General features: G+C 46.1%; 1 pseudogene; it reads right to left on the bottom strand.

Moving 5' to 3' along the window:
- Positions 1–14,547: 14,547 nt before the first annotated feature.
- On the bottom strand, positions 14,548–17,329 carry LOC124646966 (annotated as a pseudogene).
- Between the last annotated feature and the right edge of the window lie 3,094 nt (positions 17,330–20,423).

Below are 20,423 nucleotides of genomic sequence, written 5' to 3'. Positions count from 1 at the left end.
ATCTCACCGGCTTGTCTGTAACAAAGGATTAACCGTATTGTGTGGAAGATGATTGTTTGCAAGAAAATAGTAAAACAAGTATTGCAGCAGATTTGTATTTCAGTATTAAAGAATGGACCGGGGTCCACGAGTTCACTAGAGGTGTCTCTCCCATAAGATAAAAGCATGTTGGGTGAACAAATTACGGTCGGGCAATTGACAAATAGAGAGGGCATAACAATGCACATACATGACATGATAAGTATAGTGAGATTTAATTGGGCATTACGACAAAGTACATAGACCGCCATCCAACCGCATCTATGCCTAAAAAGTCCACCTTCAGGTTATCATCCGAACCCCTTCCAGTATTAAGTTGCAAACAACAGACAATTGCATTAAGTATGGTGCGTAATGTAATCAACAACTACATCCTCGGACATAGCGCCAATGTTTTATCCCTAGTGGCAACAGACCAACACAACCTTAGGGGTTTCTGTCACTCCCCCAGGTGTCAATGCAGGCATGAACCCACTATCGAGCATAAATACTCCCTCTTGGAGTTAAAAGTAAAAACTTGGCCGGAGCCTCTACTAGAAACGGAGAGCATGCAAGATCATAAACAACACATATGTAATAACTTGATAATTAACATGACATGGTATTCTCTATCCATCGGATCCCGACAAACACAACATATAGAATTACAGATAGATGATCTTGATCATGTTAGGCAGCTCACAAGATCCAACAATGAAGCACAATGAGGAGAAGACAACCATCTAGCTACTGCTATGGACCCATAGTCCAGGGGTGAACTACTCACTCATCACTCCGGAGGCGACCATGGCGGTGTAGAGTCCTCCGGGAGATGAATCCCCTCTCCGGCAGGGTGCCGGAGGAGATCTCCGGAATCCCCCGAGATGGGATCGGCGGCGGCGGCGTCTCCGGAAGGTTTTCCGTATCGTGGTTTTTCCGCATCGGAGGTTTCGCGACGGAGGCTTTAAGTAGGCGGAAGGGCGAGTCGGGGGCCGGACGAGGGGGCCACACCATAGGGCGGCGCGGGCCCCCGGGCCGCGCCGCCACGTGGTGTCGCCACCTCGTGGCCCCACTTCGTGTGTTCTTCGGTCTTCGGAAGCTCCGTGGAAAAATAGGCCCCCGGGTCTTTGTTTCGTCCAATTCCGAGAATATTTCGTTACTAGGATTTCTGAAACAAAAACAGCGAGAAAACAGGAACCGGCACTTCGGTTAATAGGTTAGTTCCGGAAAATGCACGAATATGACATAAAGTGTGCATAAAACATGTAGGTATCATCAATAATATGGCATAGAACATAAGAAATTATCGATACGTCGGAGACGTATCAAGCATCCCCAAGCTTAGTTCTGCTCGTCCCGAGCAGGTAAAACGATAACAAAGATAATTTCTGAAGTGATATGCCATCATAACCTTGATCATACTATTTGTAAATATATGTAGTGGATGCAGCGATCAAAACAATGGTAATGACATGAGTAAACAAGTGAATCATATAGCAAAGACTTTTCATGAATAGTACTTCAAGACAAGCATCAATAAGTCTTGCATAAGAGTTAACTCATAAAGCAATAAATCAAAGTAAAGGCATTGAAGCAACACAAAGGAAGATTAAGTTTCAGCGGTTGCTTTCAACTTGTAACATGTATATCTCATGGATAATTGTCAACATAGAGTAATATAACAAGTACAATATGCAAGTATGTAAGAATCAATGCACGAGTTCACACAAGTGTTTGCTTCTTGAGGTGGAGAGAGATAGGTGAACTGACTCAACATAAAAGTAAAGAGAATGGTCCTTCAAAGAGGAAAGCATCGATTGCTATATTTGTGCTAGAGCTTTTATTTTGAAAACATGAAACAATTTTGTCAACGGTAGTAATAAAGCATATGAGTTATGTACATTATATCTTACAAGTTGCAAGTCTCATGCATAGTATACTAATAGTGCCCGCACCTTGTCCTAATTAACTTGGACTACCGGATCTTTGCAATGCACATGTTTTGACCAAGTGTCACAATGGGGTACCTCCATGCCGCCTCGTACAAAGGTCTAAGGAGAAAGCTCGCATTTTGGATTTCTCGCTTTTGATTATTCTCAACTTAGACATCCATACCGGGACAACATGGACAACGAGATAATGGACTCCTCTTTAATGCATAAGTATGTGGCAACAATTATTATTCTCATATGAGATTGAGGATATATGTCCAAACTGAAACTTCCACCATGAATCATGGCTTTAGTTAGCGGCCCAAAGTTCTTCTCTAACAATATGCATGCTCCAACCATGAAGGTGGTAGATCTCTCTTGCTTCAGACAAGACGGACATGCATAGCAACTCACATGATATCCAACAAAGAATAGTTGTGGCGTCCCCAGAAACATGGTTATCGCACAACAAGCAACTTAATAAGAGATAAAGTGCATAAGTACATATTCAATACCACAATAGTTTTTAAGCTATTTGTCCCATGAGCTATATATTGCAAAGGTGAATGATGGAATTTTAAAGGTAGCACTCAAGCAATTTACTTTGGAATGGCGGATAAATACCATGTAGTAGGTAGGTATGGTGGACACGAATGGCATAGTGGTTGGCTCAAGTATTTTGGATGCATGAGAAGTATTCCCTCTCGATACAAGGTTTAGGCTAGCAAGGTTATTTGAAACAAACACAAGGATGAACGATACAGACAAAACTCACATAAAAGACATATGGTAAATATTATAAGACTCCATACCGTCTTCCTTGTTGTTCAAAACTCAATACTAGATGTTATCTAGACTCTAGAGAAACCAAATATGCAAACCAAATTAGCAAGCTCTAAGTATTTCTTCATTAATGGGTGCAAAGTATATGATGCAAGAGCTTAAACATGAGCACAACAATTGCCAAGTATCAAATTATCCAAGACATTTTAAAGTTACTACATGTATCATTTTCCAATTCCAACCATATAACAATTTAACGAAGATGAAACTTCGCCATGAATACTATGAGTAGAGCCTAAGGACATATTTGTCCATATGCTACAGCGGAGCGTGTCTCTCTCCCATAAAGTGAATGCAAGGATCCATTTTATTCAAATAAAACAAAAAACAAAAACAAACCAACGCTCCAAGCAAAGTGCATAAGATGTGACGGAATAAAAATATAGTTTCAAGGGAGGAACCTGATAATGTTGTCGATGAAGATGGGGATGCCTTGGGCATCCCCAAGCTTAGACGCTTGAGTCTTCTTAATATATGCAGGGGTGAACCACCGGGGCATCCCCAAGCTTAGAGCTTTCACTCTCCTTGATCATATTGCATCATACTCCTCTCTTGATCCTTGAAAACTTCCTCCACACCAAACTCGAAACAACTCATTAGAGGGTTAGTGCATAATAAAAATTCACATGTTCAGGGGTGACACAATCATTCTTAACACTTCTGGACATTGCATAAAGCTACTGGACATTAGTGGATCAAAGAAATTCATCCAACATAGCAAAAGAGGCAATGCGAAATAAAAGACAGAATCTGTCAAAACAGAACAGTCCGTAAAGATGGATTTTATTAGGCCACCAGACTTGCTCAAACGAAAATGCTCAAATTGAATGAAAGTTGCGTACATATCTGATGATCATGCTCGTAAATTGGCGTAATTTTCTGAGCTACCTACAGGGAGATAGACCCAGATTCGTGACAGCAAAGAAATCTGGAACTGCGCGAGTAATCCAAATCTAGTACTTACTTTTCTATCAAAGACTTTACTTGGCACAACAAAACATAAAACTAAGATAAGGAGAGGTTGCTACAGTAGTAAACAACTTCCAAGACACAAATATAAAACAAAAATACTGGAGTAAAAACATGGGTTGTCTCCCATAAGCGCTTTTCTTTAACGCCTTTCAGCTAGGCGCAGAAAGTGTAACTCAAGTAACATCGAGAGATGAAACATCAACATCATAATTTGTTCTAATAATAGAATCATAAGGTAACTTCATTCTCTTTCTAGGGAAGTGTTCCATACCTTTCTTGAGATGAAATTGATATTTAATATTACCTTCCTTCATATCAATAGTAGCACCAACGGTTCGAAGAAAAGGTCTTCCCAATATAATGGGGCAAGATGCATTGCATTCAATATCCAAGACAACAAAATCAACGGGGACAAGGTTATTGTTAACCATAATATGAACATTATCAACTTTCCCCAAAGGTTTCTTTTTAGCATTATCAGCGAGATTAACATCCAAATAACAATTCTTCAATGGTGGCAAGTCAAGCATATCATAGACTTTTTAGGCATAACGAAATACTTGCACCAAGATCACATAAGGCATTACAATCAAAATCTTTGACTCTCATTTTAATGATGGGCTCCCAACCATCCTCTAGCTTTCTAGGAATAGAAGTTTCAAGTTTTAGTTTCTCTTCTTTAGCTTTTATTAGAGCATTTGTAATATGTTTTGTGAAAGCCAAATTTATAGCGCTAGCATTGGGACTTTTAGCAAGTTTTTGCAAGAACTTTATAACTTCAGAGATGTGGCAATCATCAAAATCTAAATCATTACAATCTAAAGCAATGGGATTATCATCCCCAAGGTTGGAAAAAATTTCAGCGAGTTTTATCACGAGCGGTTTCAGCAATTTTAGCGGTTTCGAGTAATTTTGCGCGCTTTGCACTAGGAGTAGAAGCATTGCCAACACCAATTATTTTACCATTGATAGTAGGAGGTGCAGCAACATGTGAATCATTAGCATTGCTAGTGGTGGTAATAGTCCAAACTTTAGCTACATTTTCCTTTTTAGCTAGTTTTTCATTTTCTTCTCTATCCCACCTAGCACGCAGTTCAACCATTAATCTTATATTCTCATTAATTCTAACTTGGATGGCATTTGATGTAGTAACAATTTTATTTTCAATATCCATATTAGGCATAACTTTCGATTTCAAAAGATCAACATCAGAGGCAAGACTATCAACTCTAGAAACAAGAATATCAATTTTATTAAGCTTTTCCTCAACAGATTTGTTAAAGGCAGTTTGTGTACTAATAAATTCTTTAAGCATGGCTTCAAGTACAGGGGGTGTGTTCCTATTATTGTTGTAAGAATTCCCATAAGAATTAGCATAACCGTTACCATTATTATAAGGATATGGCCTATAGTTATTACTAGAATTGTTACGATAAGCATTGTTGTTGAAATTATTATTTTTAATGAAGTTTACATCAACATGTTCTTCTTGGGCAACCAATGAAGCTAATGGAACATTATTAGGATCAACATTAGTCCTATCATTCGCAAGCATAGACATAATAGCATCAACCTTATCATTCAAGGAAGAGGATTCTTCAACGGAATTTACCTTCTTACCTTGTGGAGCTCTTTCCGTGTGCCATTCAGAGTAATTAATCATCATATTATCAAGAAGCTTTGTTGCTTCACCAAGAGTGATGGACATAAAGGTACCTCCAGCAGCTGAATCCAATAAATTCCGCGAAGAAAAATTTAGTCCTGCATAGAAGGTTTGGATGATCATCCAAGTAGTCGAGTCCATGGGTTGGGCAATTTTTAACCGGAGATTTCATTCTTTCCCAAGCTTGAGCAACATGTTCATTATCCAATTGTTTAAAATTCATTATGCTACTCCTCAAAGATATAATTTTAGCAGGGGGATAATATCTACCAATAAAAGCATCCTTGCATTTAGTCCGAGGAATCAATACTATTCTTAGGCGAGAGATAGCAACCAATCTTTAGCTCTTCCTCTTAATGAGAAAGGGAACAATTTTAATTTTATAATGTCACCATCTACATCTTTATACTTTTGCATTTCACATAGTTCAACAAAATTATTGAGATGGGCAGCGAGCATCATCGGAACTAACACCGAGAAAATTGCTCTCGCATAACAAGATTAAGTAAAGCAGGTTTAATTTCAAAGAATTCTGCTGTAGTAGCAGGTGGAGCAATAGGTGTGCATAGGAAATCATTATTATTTGTGCTAGTGAAGTCACACAACTTAGTATTTTCAGGGTTGGCCATTTTAACGGTAGTAAATAAAGCAAACTAGATAAAGTAAATGCAAGTAAACTAATTTTTTTGTGTTTTTGATATAGCAAACAAGACAGGTAAATAAAGTAAAGCTAGCAACTAATTTTTTTGTGTTTTGATATAAGTGCAGCAAACAAAGTAGTAAATAAAATAAAGCAAGACAAAAACAAAGTAAAGAGATTGAGAAGTGGAGACTCCCCTTGCAGCGTGTCTTGATCTCCCGACAACGGCGCCAGAAAAAGAGCTTGATGGCGTGTATTTCACACGTTCGTTGGGCAACCCCAAGAGGAAGGTATGATGCGCACGGCAGCAAGTTTTCCCTCGGAAAGAAACCAAGGTTTATCGAACCGAGGAGGAGCCAAGAAGCACGTTGAAGGTTGATGGCGGCGGGATGTAGTGCGGCGCAACACCGGAGATTCCGGCGCCAACGTGGAACCTGCACAACACAACCAAAGTACTTTGCCCCAACGAAACAGTGAGGTTGTCAATCTCACCGGCTTGCTGTAACAAAGGATTAACCGTATTGTGTGGAAGATGATTGTTTGCAAGAAAATAGTAAAACAAGTATTGCAGCAGATTTGTATTTCAATATTAAAGAATGGACCGGGGTCCACAGTTCACTAGAGGTGTCTCTCCCATAAGATAAAAGCATGTTGGGTGAACAAATTACAGTCGGGCAATGGACAAATAGAGAGGGCATAACAATGCACATACATGACATGATAAGTATAGTGAGATTTAATTGGGCATTACGACAAAGTACATAGACCGCCATCCAACTGCATCTATGCCTAAAAAGTCCACCTTCCGGTTATCATCCGAACCCCTTCCGGTATTAAGTTGCAAACAACGGACAATTGCATTAAGTATGGTGCATAATGTAATCAACAACTACATCCTCGGACATAGCGCCAATGTTTTATCCCTAGTGGCAACGAGCACAACACAACCTTAGGGGTTTCGTCACTCCCCAGGTGTCAATGCGGGCATGAACCCACTATCGAGCATAAATACTCCCTCTTGGAGTTAAAAGTAAAAACTTGGCCAGAGCCTCTACTAGAAACGGAGAGCATGCAAGATCATAAACAACACATATGTAATAACTTGATAATTAACATGACATGGTATTCTCTATCCATCGGATCCCGACAAACACAACATATAGAATTACGGATAGATGATCTTGATCATGTTAGGCAGCTCACAAGATCCAACAATGAAGCACAATGAGGAGAAGACAACCATCTAGCTACTGCTATGGACCCATAGTCCGGGGGTGAACTACTCACTCATCACTCCGGAGGCGACCATGGCGGTGTAGAGTCCTCCGGGAGATGAATCCCCTCTCCGGCAGGGTGCCGGAGGAGATCTCCAGAATCCCCCGAGATGGGATCGGCGGCGGCGGCGTCTCTGGAAGGTTTTCCGTATCGTGGTTTTTCCGCATCAGGGGTTTCGCGACGGAGGCTTTAAGTAGGCGGAAGGGCAGAGTCGGGCGCCGGACGAGGGGGCCACACCATAGGGCGGCGCGGGCCCCCCGGGCCGCGCCGCCACGTGGTGTCGCCACCTCGTGGCCCCACTTCGTGTGTTCTTCGGTCTTCGGAAGCTCCGTGGAAAAATAGGCCCCTGGGTCTTTGTTTCGTCCAATTCCGAGAATATTTCGTTACTAGGATTTCTGAAACCAAAAACAGCGAGAAAACGAGGAACCGGCACTTCGGCATCTTGTTAATAGGTTAGTTCCGAGAAAATGCACGAATATGACATAAAGTGTGCATAAAACATGTAGGTATCATCAATAATATGGCATAGAACATAAGAAATTATCGATACGTCGGAGACGTATCATACGACGCCCACGCCTCCGGCACGGTTAGGCTGCCGCGGCCGAAGCCGTTCGTCGCGGCGATCTTGCGGGAGGACGAGGTCGACATTGTTTGGAGCGGCGAGGAGAAGATCTGGGGGGGGCGACGACGAGAAGGTTTGGGAGCGGTGAGAGATTGGGACGAACCGCAGGGCGTCTTAATGTACAATGGCGGCAGCGGGTGGTTGCACGCAATAACGTCGGCGCGGACGGCCACGCGGCCATGCACGACGAGACGCGTCCCTGCGTCGCCTGGGAAACCAGGGACGCCATTAACGTCGCCTGACCAAATGTAGGCGACGGAGTTTTAGGCTTCCATGCCGCTGATGCATCGGGCCTGCGTCGCTTCGCCTCGCTTTTCGTTGTGTTCGGCGTGCCCGGTGCGTCCCCTCTGGGACGGGGACGGGCTCGGGGCGCCGGACACCGTATTGGGGCGCGCCGGACAAAAATCGGCTTTGGGGGACGCGGCTGGAACCGGTTTTTTATCCGGCGCGCCCCAAATCTGTTTGGGGGGCGTTTTGAGGGACGCGACTGGAGATGCTCTAATCTGCTTTGCTACTAGGCAGCGGGCCGCAAACTGGCACGTGATTAATATGTTCTCAGTGGTAGCGCACACCAAACAAGGGCACGCAGCTAATACGTAGGGCCTACAGGAACACAAGACCATAAATTATCAGCAGCAGCGTGCGCTTTCTAGGACACACGATAGGTATATCACGACCAGCTGCGTGCAGGCGTACCGCCACGCTACTAATATGTTGGCCCGGAAGGGAAAAATATGTGTGTAATACGCTTTTCTCACGCGTTGCCCTTTTAACCAGCGTTAATTGTTCTCACCTCGATCGGCCGACCAACCCCCCAAGTGGATAAGGGTGTGGGGGAGCCCTAGGTTACGGTTTGCGGCGCATGGGCCTTGTTTGGCCCAGCCGGCCACCTCCCCCCTCCCACTATATAAGGTGGAGGCTTGGGGGAGGAGTGCACACAATTTCCCCTGAGGGATAAGGAGAGCCCTCTTGAGGCGCCTCTCCTCCCGCCCTCTATCTCTCTCCTACATTTTCTCTTTGGCACGCGGTTCCTCGAAGAATTGTGCGCGGAGGGAGTTAACTCCACCCTAGTACGTCGTCGTGTTGCTAGTGTTCCGATCCCAAAGATCTACTTCCGTAATCTTGGCTGGATAAGAGGTCTGGAAGTCATCGCCGAACACCGTATGAGGATTGAAAACAACACCGAGGTCGGCGATGAGTATGTACATTATCCATGTTCCGGAGGAACATTAACCGTTTCCGGTCTACAAGGGTAAGGCACCAAAACACTCTCTGTTATAGCATTGTCCTAGATAGATCTGGGTAATTGAGATACGCTAGTTAGCATTTTTTTTCTGCTAAGAACCCCTTCAGGCGGATCGCCATCACCGTCATCGTCGATAGATCAGGAGTACTTCGAGTTCTTTGTCTCCATCCATGAAAATCCTTTGGCCAAGAAGGTACGTATCGTCATCATGTTCTTTATCCCCGCCCCATAAATGAAAACCCTTTTGGCCTCCGCACAAAGACTCCAGGAAAATTTCGCGCAATTTCTTGAAGGCCAGGAACCCGCTTAACTTTATTTGCAGGCAGCCGACTGCGGTCCCCGCGTCTGGTCCGTGAAAGTCATGTTCGGCGGGGAAGGCCAGATGTACCTCAACAAAGGCTGGAAGAAGTTCACTCGTGCGCATAGTGATATAAGCTCGTCGTACACTTCAAATACAAAGGCGATGACGTGCTCACCGTGAAGGTGTTCAACGGCACAATGTGCCGGAAGTACTACCACACGGACATCGATTGAAGCACGCGACGAATGCGACTAAAGCCTTACATTGTATTTATTAGTTTAGGTTTCAGTTCCTTGTTTTTTAATTACTCGTTCCATTTGCAAATAAGTGTCTTAATTAGTTTAGATAGGGGAGTACTCTATTTTCTATTATATAAAAATAAATTATCGCAATATATATGGATATATATATGCATGCCATCTAAATCAAATAAAGATATTTGATACGTCTCAAACGTATCTATAATTTCTTATGTTCCATGCTCCTTTTATGATGATACTCACATGTTTTATACACATTATATGTCATATTTATGCATTTTCCGGCACTAACCTATTGACGAGATGCCGAAGAGCCGATTCTTGTTTTCTGCTGTTTTTGGTTTCAGAAATCCTAGTAAGGAAATATTCTCGGAATTGGACGAAATCAACGCCCAGGGGCCTATTTTTACACGAAGCTTCCAGAAGACCGGAGGGGAGACGAAGAGGGGGCCCGCACGGCCCTAGCGTGTGGGGCCCCCGTGACTCTCCTGACTCCGCCCTTCCGTCTACTTAAAGCCTCCGTCGCGAAACCCCCAGTACCGAGAGCCACGATACGGAAAACCTTCCAGAGACGCCGCCGCCGCCAATCCCATCTCGGAGGATTCAGGAGATCGCCTCCGGCACCCTGCCGGAGAGGGGAATCATCTCCCGGAGGTCTCTTCATCGCCATGATCGCCTCCGGATCGATGTGTGAGTAGTTCATCCCTGGACTATGTGTCCATAGCAGTAGCTAGATGGTTGTCTTCTCCTCATTGTGCTATCATGTTAGATCTTGTGAGCTGCCTATCATGATCAAGATCATCTATTTGTAATCCTACATGTTGTGTTTGTTGGGATCCGATGAATATTGAATACTATGTCAAGTTGATTATCAATCTATCATATATGTTATTTATGTTCTTGCATGATCTTCGTTGCTAGTAGAGGCTCTGTCCAAGTTGATACTTGTGACTCCAAGAGGGAGTATTTATGCTCGATAGTGGGTTCATGCCTCCATTAAATCTGGGACGTGTGATGAAAGTTCTAAGGTTGTGGATGTGCTTGTTGCCACTAGGGATAAAACATCGATGCTTTGTCTAAGGATATTTGTGTTGATTACATTACGCACCATACTTAATGCAATTGTCCGTTGTTTACAACTTAATACTGGAGGGGGTTCGGATGATAACCTCGAAGGTGGACTTTTTAGGCATAGATGCATCTTTGGATAGCGGTCTATGTACTTTGTCGTAATGCCCTGATTAAATCTCATAGTACTCATCATGATATATGTATGTGCATTGTTATGCCTTCTTTATTTGTCAATTGCCCAACTGTAATTTGTTCACCCAACATCTGCTATCTTATGGGAGAGACACCGCTAGTGAACTGTGGACCCCGGTCCTATTCTTTATATCTGAAATACAAACTGCTGCAATTTTTCTTTACTGTTCTTCGCAAACAACCATCATCATCCACACTATACATCTAATCCTTTGTTTACAGCAAGCCGGTGAGATTGACAACCTCGCTGTTACGTTGGGGCAAAGTTCTGTGATTGTGTTGTGCAGGTTCCACGTTGGCGCCGGAATCCCTGGTGTTGCGCCGCACTACACTCCTCCGCCATCAACCTTCAACGTGCTTCTTGGCTCCTCCTGGTTCGATAAATCTTGGTTTCTTTCTGAGGGAAAACTTGCTACTGTACGCATCACACCTTCCTCTTGGGGTTCCCAACGGACGTGTCGACTGCACGCATCAAGCTATTTTTCTGGCGCCGTTGCCGGGGAACTGAAGAAAAGCTACACCACAAAGATTTCTAACTCCCATGTCAACTACACGCCAGCAATATTGCATCCATCGGATTTGTATATATCTCTTTTTGTTTAGTTAACTTTTATGATACAATTACATGTTTAATAAAATATTAGAAAAAGCAGGGCAGACTATTGGTAGCGGACCCTGTCAAGGCTCGCTGCCACTAACTTACTCATCGCGTGCCGGCTTGGGAGCCCGCCTCCAGTAAATTACTAGCAGCGGACCCTGACAGGTCAGCCAAAAATATGTTTACTTAAGTAAAACGATGCACAGGGCGACGATAGTTCCCACTTCACTATCATCTGGATAACCCAACTCCCAACCCACGCATGAACCCTAGCGAGCACACCGAGCTGCCGCTGAACCGCCGTCCCCTGGACCGCCCCGTGTGCCTGCCACCGCCTTCATCGATCTCCCCGCACCAACCACCACCTTCCCCTACAAGCCACTGCTGCTTCTGCCGCGCGCAAAATCTCACGTGTTGTAGTCGTGGAGCCACGGGATCCGTCGCCGTTGAGCTCATCTGCGCCCGAAGCCGTTCGAGGTAAGCCTCCCATGCATCTTTGTAATGTCCCAGGTTTAGAGACGATCGAGGGGTAGTTTTTAGAAAGGGGTGTACATTGCATTGTAAATTACGGGGAAATTTCGCGCTTTTAAAACAAAACTGCATCAAAGGGGGACAGGTTTCTCTCTCGACACCTTACAGGGTTAGGGTTTCGAGAGTGCGATGAACTTGTTCCTACTTGTCTAAATTAGGGTTTTGAGAAGAGAGAAGTGAAATTGCATTGAAATCATAAGTTGCATGATTGAATTATAAGTTAAGTTGTTTGAATGAATTCAAACCAACTTTGAATTTGAATTTCAAATTCAAACATCAAATGGTTATCACATAATTCAAATTTGAGATAATTTAACAAACAATTATCATTAAGCAAGAATATAAGTAATACAACAATTACATAAAGCTCATTAAGGAAAACTTGAGCTTTATTGATAATCACACACATAATACAATGTCATTACAATATCCAGAATAGATAAATAAATTTACAACACATTACAAGAATTAAAGAAAAGGAAAAATAAATAGGAAAATTACAAGTCAATTAAATGTCCTAAACTACATTGTTGATCATCATGTAATTCTTGCTCAAGAAGATCTTGATCTTCCTCTTGATCATCAAATTATCCCTGCACACAATCACAACAAAAGAAAAGTTATGCCAAGTGGCACAGGTTAGAAAGAAATGGGAATGGTGGATAATATCAAGTCTGCCGAGCTGATCCACTCTCACAGCCAAGTGCAGAGCATCAGCAGACACACACACATAGCCTGCTCACATGGCTGTGTGCATGCAGCACACATACACAGTGAGTCACCAAAGGGAAGGGTGGAGCTGTCGACCAGAGAAAGATGAGCCAACCATATAAAACCTTGCCACAGTAAACCCTAGTTCAGTCATCGACCAAACAGCAGGGTAAGCCACCAAGAACACCAAGAACAGCAAGAACAGGAAGAACAGCCAGAGCTGTTCAACCTGTCCAAAATCACCACGGAATCAAACCAAGATCACAGGCTCACAAGGAGGAGCAGGGCAAGCATCAATTCATTGCTGAAGCAATCCTCTACACCAACATCAAATTCTAGGAGCTGGAGTGAGGTATACAAATCATCATGAACAAACCAGATGGTTTTGTTCATATATAAGCATATGCACCAATCACACACAAGCAAAAGGGTGTGATACCCAATTTGTGTCATCATCTGGCTACTAAGCCATATGGTGCAAGCAAAGGTAGTAAGGCCACTAGTAAATCATCTAATGGGAACAACAGCTATGAAAATCAATGCATAACTGAAGAAATCCAGCAAGAGATGAAAGCACAAGCTAGCCTAGCTACACACTTAGCACCTACAGCTAGTCAGGCCATCAGACATAGACAAATCCTTGTCTATTTGATTTCAACATCAAGGGCTACTGGCAATCCAATAAATGGATCACCTAGAAAGCATTTAGTGAGCCACAGCAAACCAACAAGGGGGGAGCTACCCTTGGACAGCATCAAAAGACTGTCAGGGCTACCTCAAACCCAAAAGACCACACACCAAGCCACTACATCATTACCCAGATGGGTTCAGAGTGAGCTAGGGTTCCCAACAATTTTTGGCATCCCTCTAGCTTCATTTAATCAATCAATTTGATCATTACTGCTCAGCAGTTCACATCAATTATCTACTTAATCAACTAAGGCAACACAGATAAATGATATCAATAAGTAAATCATGAACCAGACACTTGCAAATGATCCAGTGGATCACTGCAAGCATCAGTAGCTGCTTGAGCAAGCACCATCACACACCAACACAAGCCTGTGTGACACACACACATCACAGAATGAGCAGCAGTGAGACACAGACACCAAACAACAGCCTTTACAAGCAACTGATGATCATCTGATCATCAGGAGCTTGCTAAAGCATGACAGAGCATGTTACAGCTCAGCCCAGCAACAATACATTAGCAATATGAGTTACTCAGCCACAGAACAATAACAACTATATCACAGATAACTAAATCGGTCATATACATGAGCAAACCATCCAAGGATGGTGAGATCTTGTAGCAAGCATGCTCAACAAGACATTGATATGAACAACATTACAAGGGGTTAGCCAATTAGAGGCACTGGCACTTGCAGAACGCAAGGATTATGCATAATAATCAAGCCAGGGGCAAAGAAATGCACACACAGGAGAGGCATGATACACATAGCAACAGTATGAGCAACTTAATTGAGCATAAGCATCACAGTATGCTCATGAGCAAGAGTTCATGAGTTACAACAGCAAGACATAGAGAAGAGCAGCACACACAGAAGCAGCATATGCACAGCAGCAGCACAGCAGCACAAGCAGCGCAGCTGTAGACACAGCTAGCAAGGCGTAGCAACTACAGCACATCGGCACGGCCAGCACCTCTACGAGGACAAGCAGGCCAGTGGCCAAGCTAGACGAAGAGGAGGAGGAAGGAGAAGAGGTAGAACAGGTAACAGAGGAAGATGATGCCGTTTTCTTTTGAATGCCCCGTCCCGAGATAACTGAAATATGGTAGTATGCACTTAGTATACTAGATGATACCCCGCGCGTTGCTGCGGAAATATTTGGGTATAATATTGTCAATAACTGGTTGATATAAAGTTAAAAATGAATAGAAAACATAAACAACCTACTATATGAAGTGTCCTTATACATACTTGAGAGAAATAAAAATAGAGAGTTATCCATACTGACATACAGACTTGAGAGAGAAAAGAGTTATCTAACAAAAATGCATTTTGTATTCAAATTGTGCATACAATTCTCATCACAATTTGTAGCTCTTGCCAATTAAAGCGGAAGAACTGAATAAGAAATCATTACAGTTTTGTTACATGCATTTTTCCACGTTCTACATCCACAATTAGCATTTCATGTTCGCTTCCCATCCGTATAGAGATTAAGAACTATATATATTTCTATTCTGAACATACCAATAATCCATCTACTCCAAAATGAATTATCTGTTTGTCTACTCTTGAATGAATCTGAAATGGCAGAGTGGAAATGGATTAGTACATCTAGCAAACATCACCAAATAAAAACCAGAATAGAAGTACTAGAAGATAAAGAGAAGCATAAGAGGAATTTTCCAAGGGGATATCATTTTACAATCAAGGTAGATAGCAAATCGTTATAGTTTGGTTACCTGCATGGTATTTTCGTTCTGCTTCCACAATTAACAGCTCATGTTCCATTCACAGCTATATAGCTAGAGATAAAACAAACTATTTCCTGAACATACCAATCCATCTAGAAAAATTTATTTGTTTCTTTACTCTGGAGACAATATGAAATGGCAAAGTTGAAATGGATTTGTTCATCCAACCAACATCATCGACACAGACCAGAACAGAACTATTTGAAAAATATCCAAGGAAAAACAAAAGAAAATTGAGAGGCATCATATGATTGTCCCAAGCATCTCCTGAACACTTAGATTGTTCCAATACATCATCCCAATACCGTACTGACCTGTTCTCCAAAAAGCAATCTGCATATTAAACTATAAGGAAATATCCCAATGGCTAGAGAAAGTGTTTCCTGTAATCCACGAACAAAATTAATTCCAGAGAGAGGCAGATGAGGTATATAATGGCTCGGTAGGCCATCAGTCATAAGTCGATGCGTTGGGAGTTATTAAATATAAGTGTGTTTTCATTAGCGGAATGGGTCGGTGAATTATTGCAGTAAACATGGAGATGCAGAAAAAGGAAAATCAGTATATATTAAGTTAATGGAGTACCTGATGACATGGCATGGCTGAATGAGATGAGGGCCAATAGAAACAATTGGGGTGATGTGGAGGGCTTGCATGTTGAGAGAAATCACTTAGTGGGTTGCTCTAATTTAGATATTATAGATTCTAGATATGGATTGATGGAATACAAAAGGAGTGAAACCACTAGCTATAAAGTAGTAAAGCACAATCAAATTAATCGATTCTCACCACAACATATAACTTCTCCACGCAAGGAAAGAATGTGACGAAGTTAATGAGGTCATCAACACTGGGAGGTGACATGCGCAAAACCAAAACTTTGACGGTTCGCATCACACTCATCAAGCTGGCAGCAGCAGTTCTCTGAATTAAGCAAGACATGTGAGTAATTAGCAAACAAGTTCACAAGGCATGTGAGTGGATACCACACGAGATTGTAAATATGATGAGATGTGTCTCTTGATAGAGAGGAAAACAAAAGCTCTTGGTTACCTGAAGAAATGCTGCTTGGAGCTTGGCTGTGGTGAAACCTCGTGGCAGAGAACCCAAGAACTCCAGTTTGGGTGCCCAAACGACGCAAATCGATAGGCAGTACTCTGCTCCATCTAGGAAGAACTTTTCTAGGTTCGGGGCATCCTCAACAATCACCTGTTCCAACACTTCTTCTGGCTCATGTCCAAAACCAGAGGAGACACCTAGGCTCCTTAGGGTGGAGGAGCTGATCCGAACGCCAGAGACGCCATCCAGCTCACTAAGCACCAAGCTCTCCAGCACATGGCATCCGGCAAGAACGCCGTGGAGGTCGGCCTCCGAGATGATGACACCTTTAAACGTGAGCTGCTTGAGGTGGGGGAACTGTACATCGCCGCCGGCCACGCAGGGGAAGCGGATCCTGTGGCAGGCGCACTTGACGCTGAGGATGCGGAGGGTGGGCGCGAACCGGAGGACGGACGGCGGCAGCGTGTAATGCGCTCGCCACAAGTCCTCATCCTCGCTGTTTGCCGTGCGGTTGTGCCGCAGATGGAACTCGGGGAGGCCGTTGAGGGCTGGCGACTGGAGCCAGCGGTTCAGCAGTGCGGGGACAATGTCGCACTTGTAGCCGTACCAGGTGAGGGAGAGCCGGCGGCAAGGCCCCTGGTGGTCGGCGAGGATGCGGGGGACGAGGCTGGATGGGGTTGGGGCCGGCTCGTCCTCGCGGCGGAGCTCGACGTCGAGGTTGAGCGGGGCGGAGCGGAAGAGGTGGCGCCACCGGGTGGACACGGACTGGGTGCGGGCGCCGTCCTTGGTGGGGAGCAGCGAGACGATGCTGCGGAGAGCGTCGACGGGCAGGTTGCTGATCCGATCGGGCCCTCCTCCGATTCGCTCGCCGGTGGTGTGAGTGTGACGCCGGCATCCAGCTCGGCGTTGTGCCATTTCCGCACTTTGACTCTAGGGGTGGCCATCGCCGCAACCTCCAGCGCGCGGGCATAGGGGGTTTGACTTTCGAGTTTGATCGTGGCTATGACTATGAGGGCGAGGAGAAGAAGCCTGCATAGCAGCACACTATCGCGTCCAATGGCCGAAATTGCCGGGAGGCCTGGATGTGCATGCATGGCCTTCGCTGGCAATCGCAACTCGCAAGCCTGGAAAATGCAGGACAGGCCGTAGGTTGGGATGCCTTTTCCATGTAACTAGTAGACTAAGAGCATCTTCAGTCGCATCCCCAAAGCGTCCTTCAAACCGCGTCGGATTGAGCGTTTGGTGGACTTGTTTCGCGTGCCGCGTTTGGGGGACGTCGCTCCCCAGTCGCGTCCCCCAAACAAAATTTCGAAAATTTTAAACTTAAGCGAGATTCGATTAGATTCATCCAAACTTGCCATATATTACTTAGATTCAAACGAAATTTGACTAAATTTAAACTAAACCTAATCTAGAAGTACTTGCGGCGGCCGGAGGCGTCGTAGTACCGGTGGAAGTTGTACATGTCGTCGGTGATGACCTCCTGCTTGACGCGCTCGTCGGGCTCGTCGACGGGCTCGTCCTTCACCACGCCGCTTGACCCTGCCTCGCCGTCGTCGGTGAGGTCCACGAGCGGCTTGCTGGAGTCGCGGATGGACATGGCGATCGCCGTCAAGACGTCGCCCCTCCAGGCGTCCTTGTCGTTGAGCGACGCCAAGAACGCCGCTCGCAGCCCTGGGCAGGCCTCGGGGTCGTCGCTGCTGGCGATGAGCCGCTGCTGCCGCTCGTACTCCGCCAGCCCGCTGCCTGCGCCGCTTCCTCCGGTTCCTCCTTCACCTCCGGCTTCGGGATGAGGAGGGCGGCGCCACGACTCTCTTGCTGCCGCCGGCTGCCGCTGCCGCCACGCCTCGTGTTGACGGGCGTCGCCGGCTCCTCCTTCACCACGCGTTTGGGGACGGTGCCGAGCGGTACGATGAGGACGACGCCGATCGGGGCCGGTCCTGAGGAAGAAGAGTTCGAGGAGGACGAGTACGTGGTCCTCCTCGGCTGCCATTGCGGTGGTCCTCCTCGAGGAGACGGTGGCGGTAACGGCAGCGTCTCCAACCTTGGAGCGCCGTTGCGGATGCCGCGGATGACGCTGTCGAGGGTGCGCCCCGGAACGCCCTAGAACAGGGCGCGGTCGTCCCTGTTCCAGCTGTTGGGCCCGCCGATGAGGCCGGTGGTGTTGTGCATCTCGATGGCGTACTTGGCCTTGAAGTACGTGGCCCACCAGTCGTCGTTGTCCTTAGCCGCCCATGTCGGATCCGCTCGCTCCTCAGTGGTGAGTTGAGCCCGCTGGGCCTTGATGCCGTCCCTCCATTGCTCCGTGCCCGGCTTCGGCGGCGGCGGGACGCCAATGCCGTTCACGGCCATCTTCCAGCCGCCGCTGCTTGGCAGGCGCATATCCGTCGGGACAGGATATCCCGCGTGGTACAGCGCCCACGCCTCCGGCACGGTTAGGCTGCCGCGGCCGAAGCCATTCGCCACGGCGATCTTGCGGGAGGACGAGGTCGACATTGTTTGGAGCGGCTAGGAGAAGATCTGGGGGGGGGGGTGACGAGAAGGTTTGGGAGCGGTGAGAGATTGGGACGAACCGCAGGGCGTCTTAATGTACAACGACGGCAGCGGGTGGTTGCACGCAATAACGCCGGCGCGAACGGCCACGCGGCCATGCACGACGAGACGCTTCCTCGCGTCGCCTGGGAAACCAGGGACGCCATTAACGTCGCTTGACCAAATGTAGGCGACGGAGTTTTAGGCTTCCGTGCCGCTGACGCGTCGGGCCCGCGTCGCTTCGCCTCGCTTTTCGTTGTGTCCAGCGTGCCCGGTGCGTCCCCTGTGGGACGGGGACGGGCTCGGGGCGCCGGACACCGTATCGGGGCGCGCCGGACAAAAATCTGCTTTGAGGGACGCGGCTAGAACCGGTTTTTTTGTCAGGCGCGCCCCAAATCTGTTTGAGGACGTTTGGGGGACGCGACTGGAGATGCTCTAATATGCTTTGCTACTAGGCAGCGGGCCGCAAAGTGGCACGTGATTAATATGAGTGGTAGCGCACACCAAACAAGGGCACGCGGCTAATACGTAGGGCCCACAGGAACACAGGACCATAAATTATCAGCAGCAGCGTGCCCTTTCTAGGACACACGGCAGGTATATCATGACCAGCTGCGTGCAGGCGTACCGCCACGCTACTAATATGTTGGCCCGGAAGGGAAAAATATATGTGTAATACGCTTTTCTCACGTGTTAGCCTTTTTAACCAGCGTTAATTGTTCTCACCTCGATCAGCCGGCCAACCCCCCAAGTGGATAAGGGTGTGGGGGCGCCCTAGGTTACGGTTTGTGGCGCATGGGCCTTGTTTGGCCCAGCCGGCCACCTCCCCTCCCACTATATTCGGTGTCAAGGATCCACTTGAGGGTTTTGATACATATCCATAATTGTGTACCGGGAAGCTACCACCGATGAAGCAGGAAGCTCGTACGGTCCTTGCTGCCTCTTCTTCCCCCTCGTCGGCCCGAGCGTCTCCCCTGGTTTCCCGTCTCCATTGACCTCGTCCATGTCACCCCGGTGAGCGCCGCGCCGACTCCAACCTCCTCCGTTTGTTTTCTGCCGGCACACACAACCGTTTTCTGACCGCCGTCGACGTTCTCTCCCCGCGCGCAGCTGCACGTTTTCAGTTTCGTCAGAGAAACAACACATACAAGGTTCGCCAGCTTGGCGCCGAAGATACTCGGAACGATGATGTTGACATGGAGCAACGGGGCAGTAGTTATGATGACCAAGACGCTACCAAAGTTCTTGACCGTGCTAACGTGATTAGAGGTGCAGATGGACATGGTAAGCAAATGGACGGATACACAGCAAAACCTGATGATGGTGGTGAGTTGGTATCATCCGAGGCAGTAGCCGAGCAGGCGGAGTCGAGGAGCTCTATATTCAAGGTCTGGGATCTAGGTGTATCTTTTTCCGACGCTGACGAGGATGAGATTGAACTCATCAAGGATCTGAAGAGACTCATCAGGGACAATCCCCGCATAGGAAACGAGACAAGGATCATCA

This window comes from Lolium rigidum, chromosome 1 (assembly GCF_022539505.1).
Source record: "Lolium rigidum isolate FL_2022 chromosome 1, APGP_CSIRO_Lrig_0.1, whole genome shotgun sequence".
In the NCBI taxonomy this organism is placed as follows: domain Eukaryota; kingdom Viridiplantae; phylum Streptophyta; class Magnoliopsida; order Poales; family Poaceae; genus Lolium; species Lolium rigidum.
The sequence above is the reverse complement of the archived record's forward strand: the minus strand, read 5'-3'. Positions and strand labels throughout refer to the sequence as shown.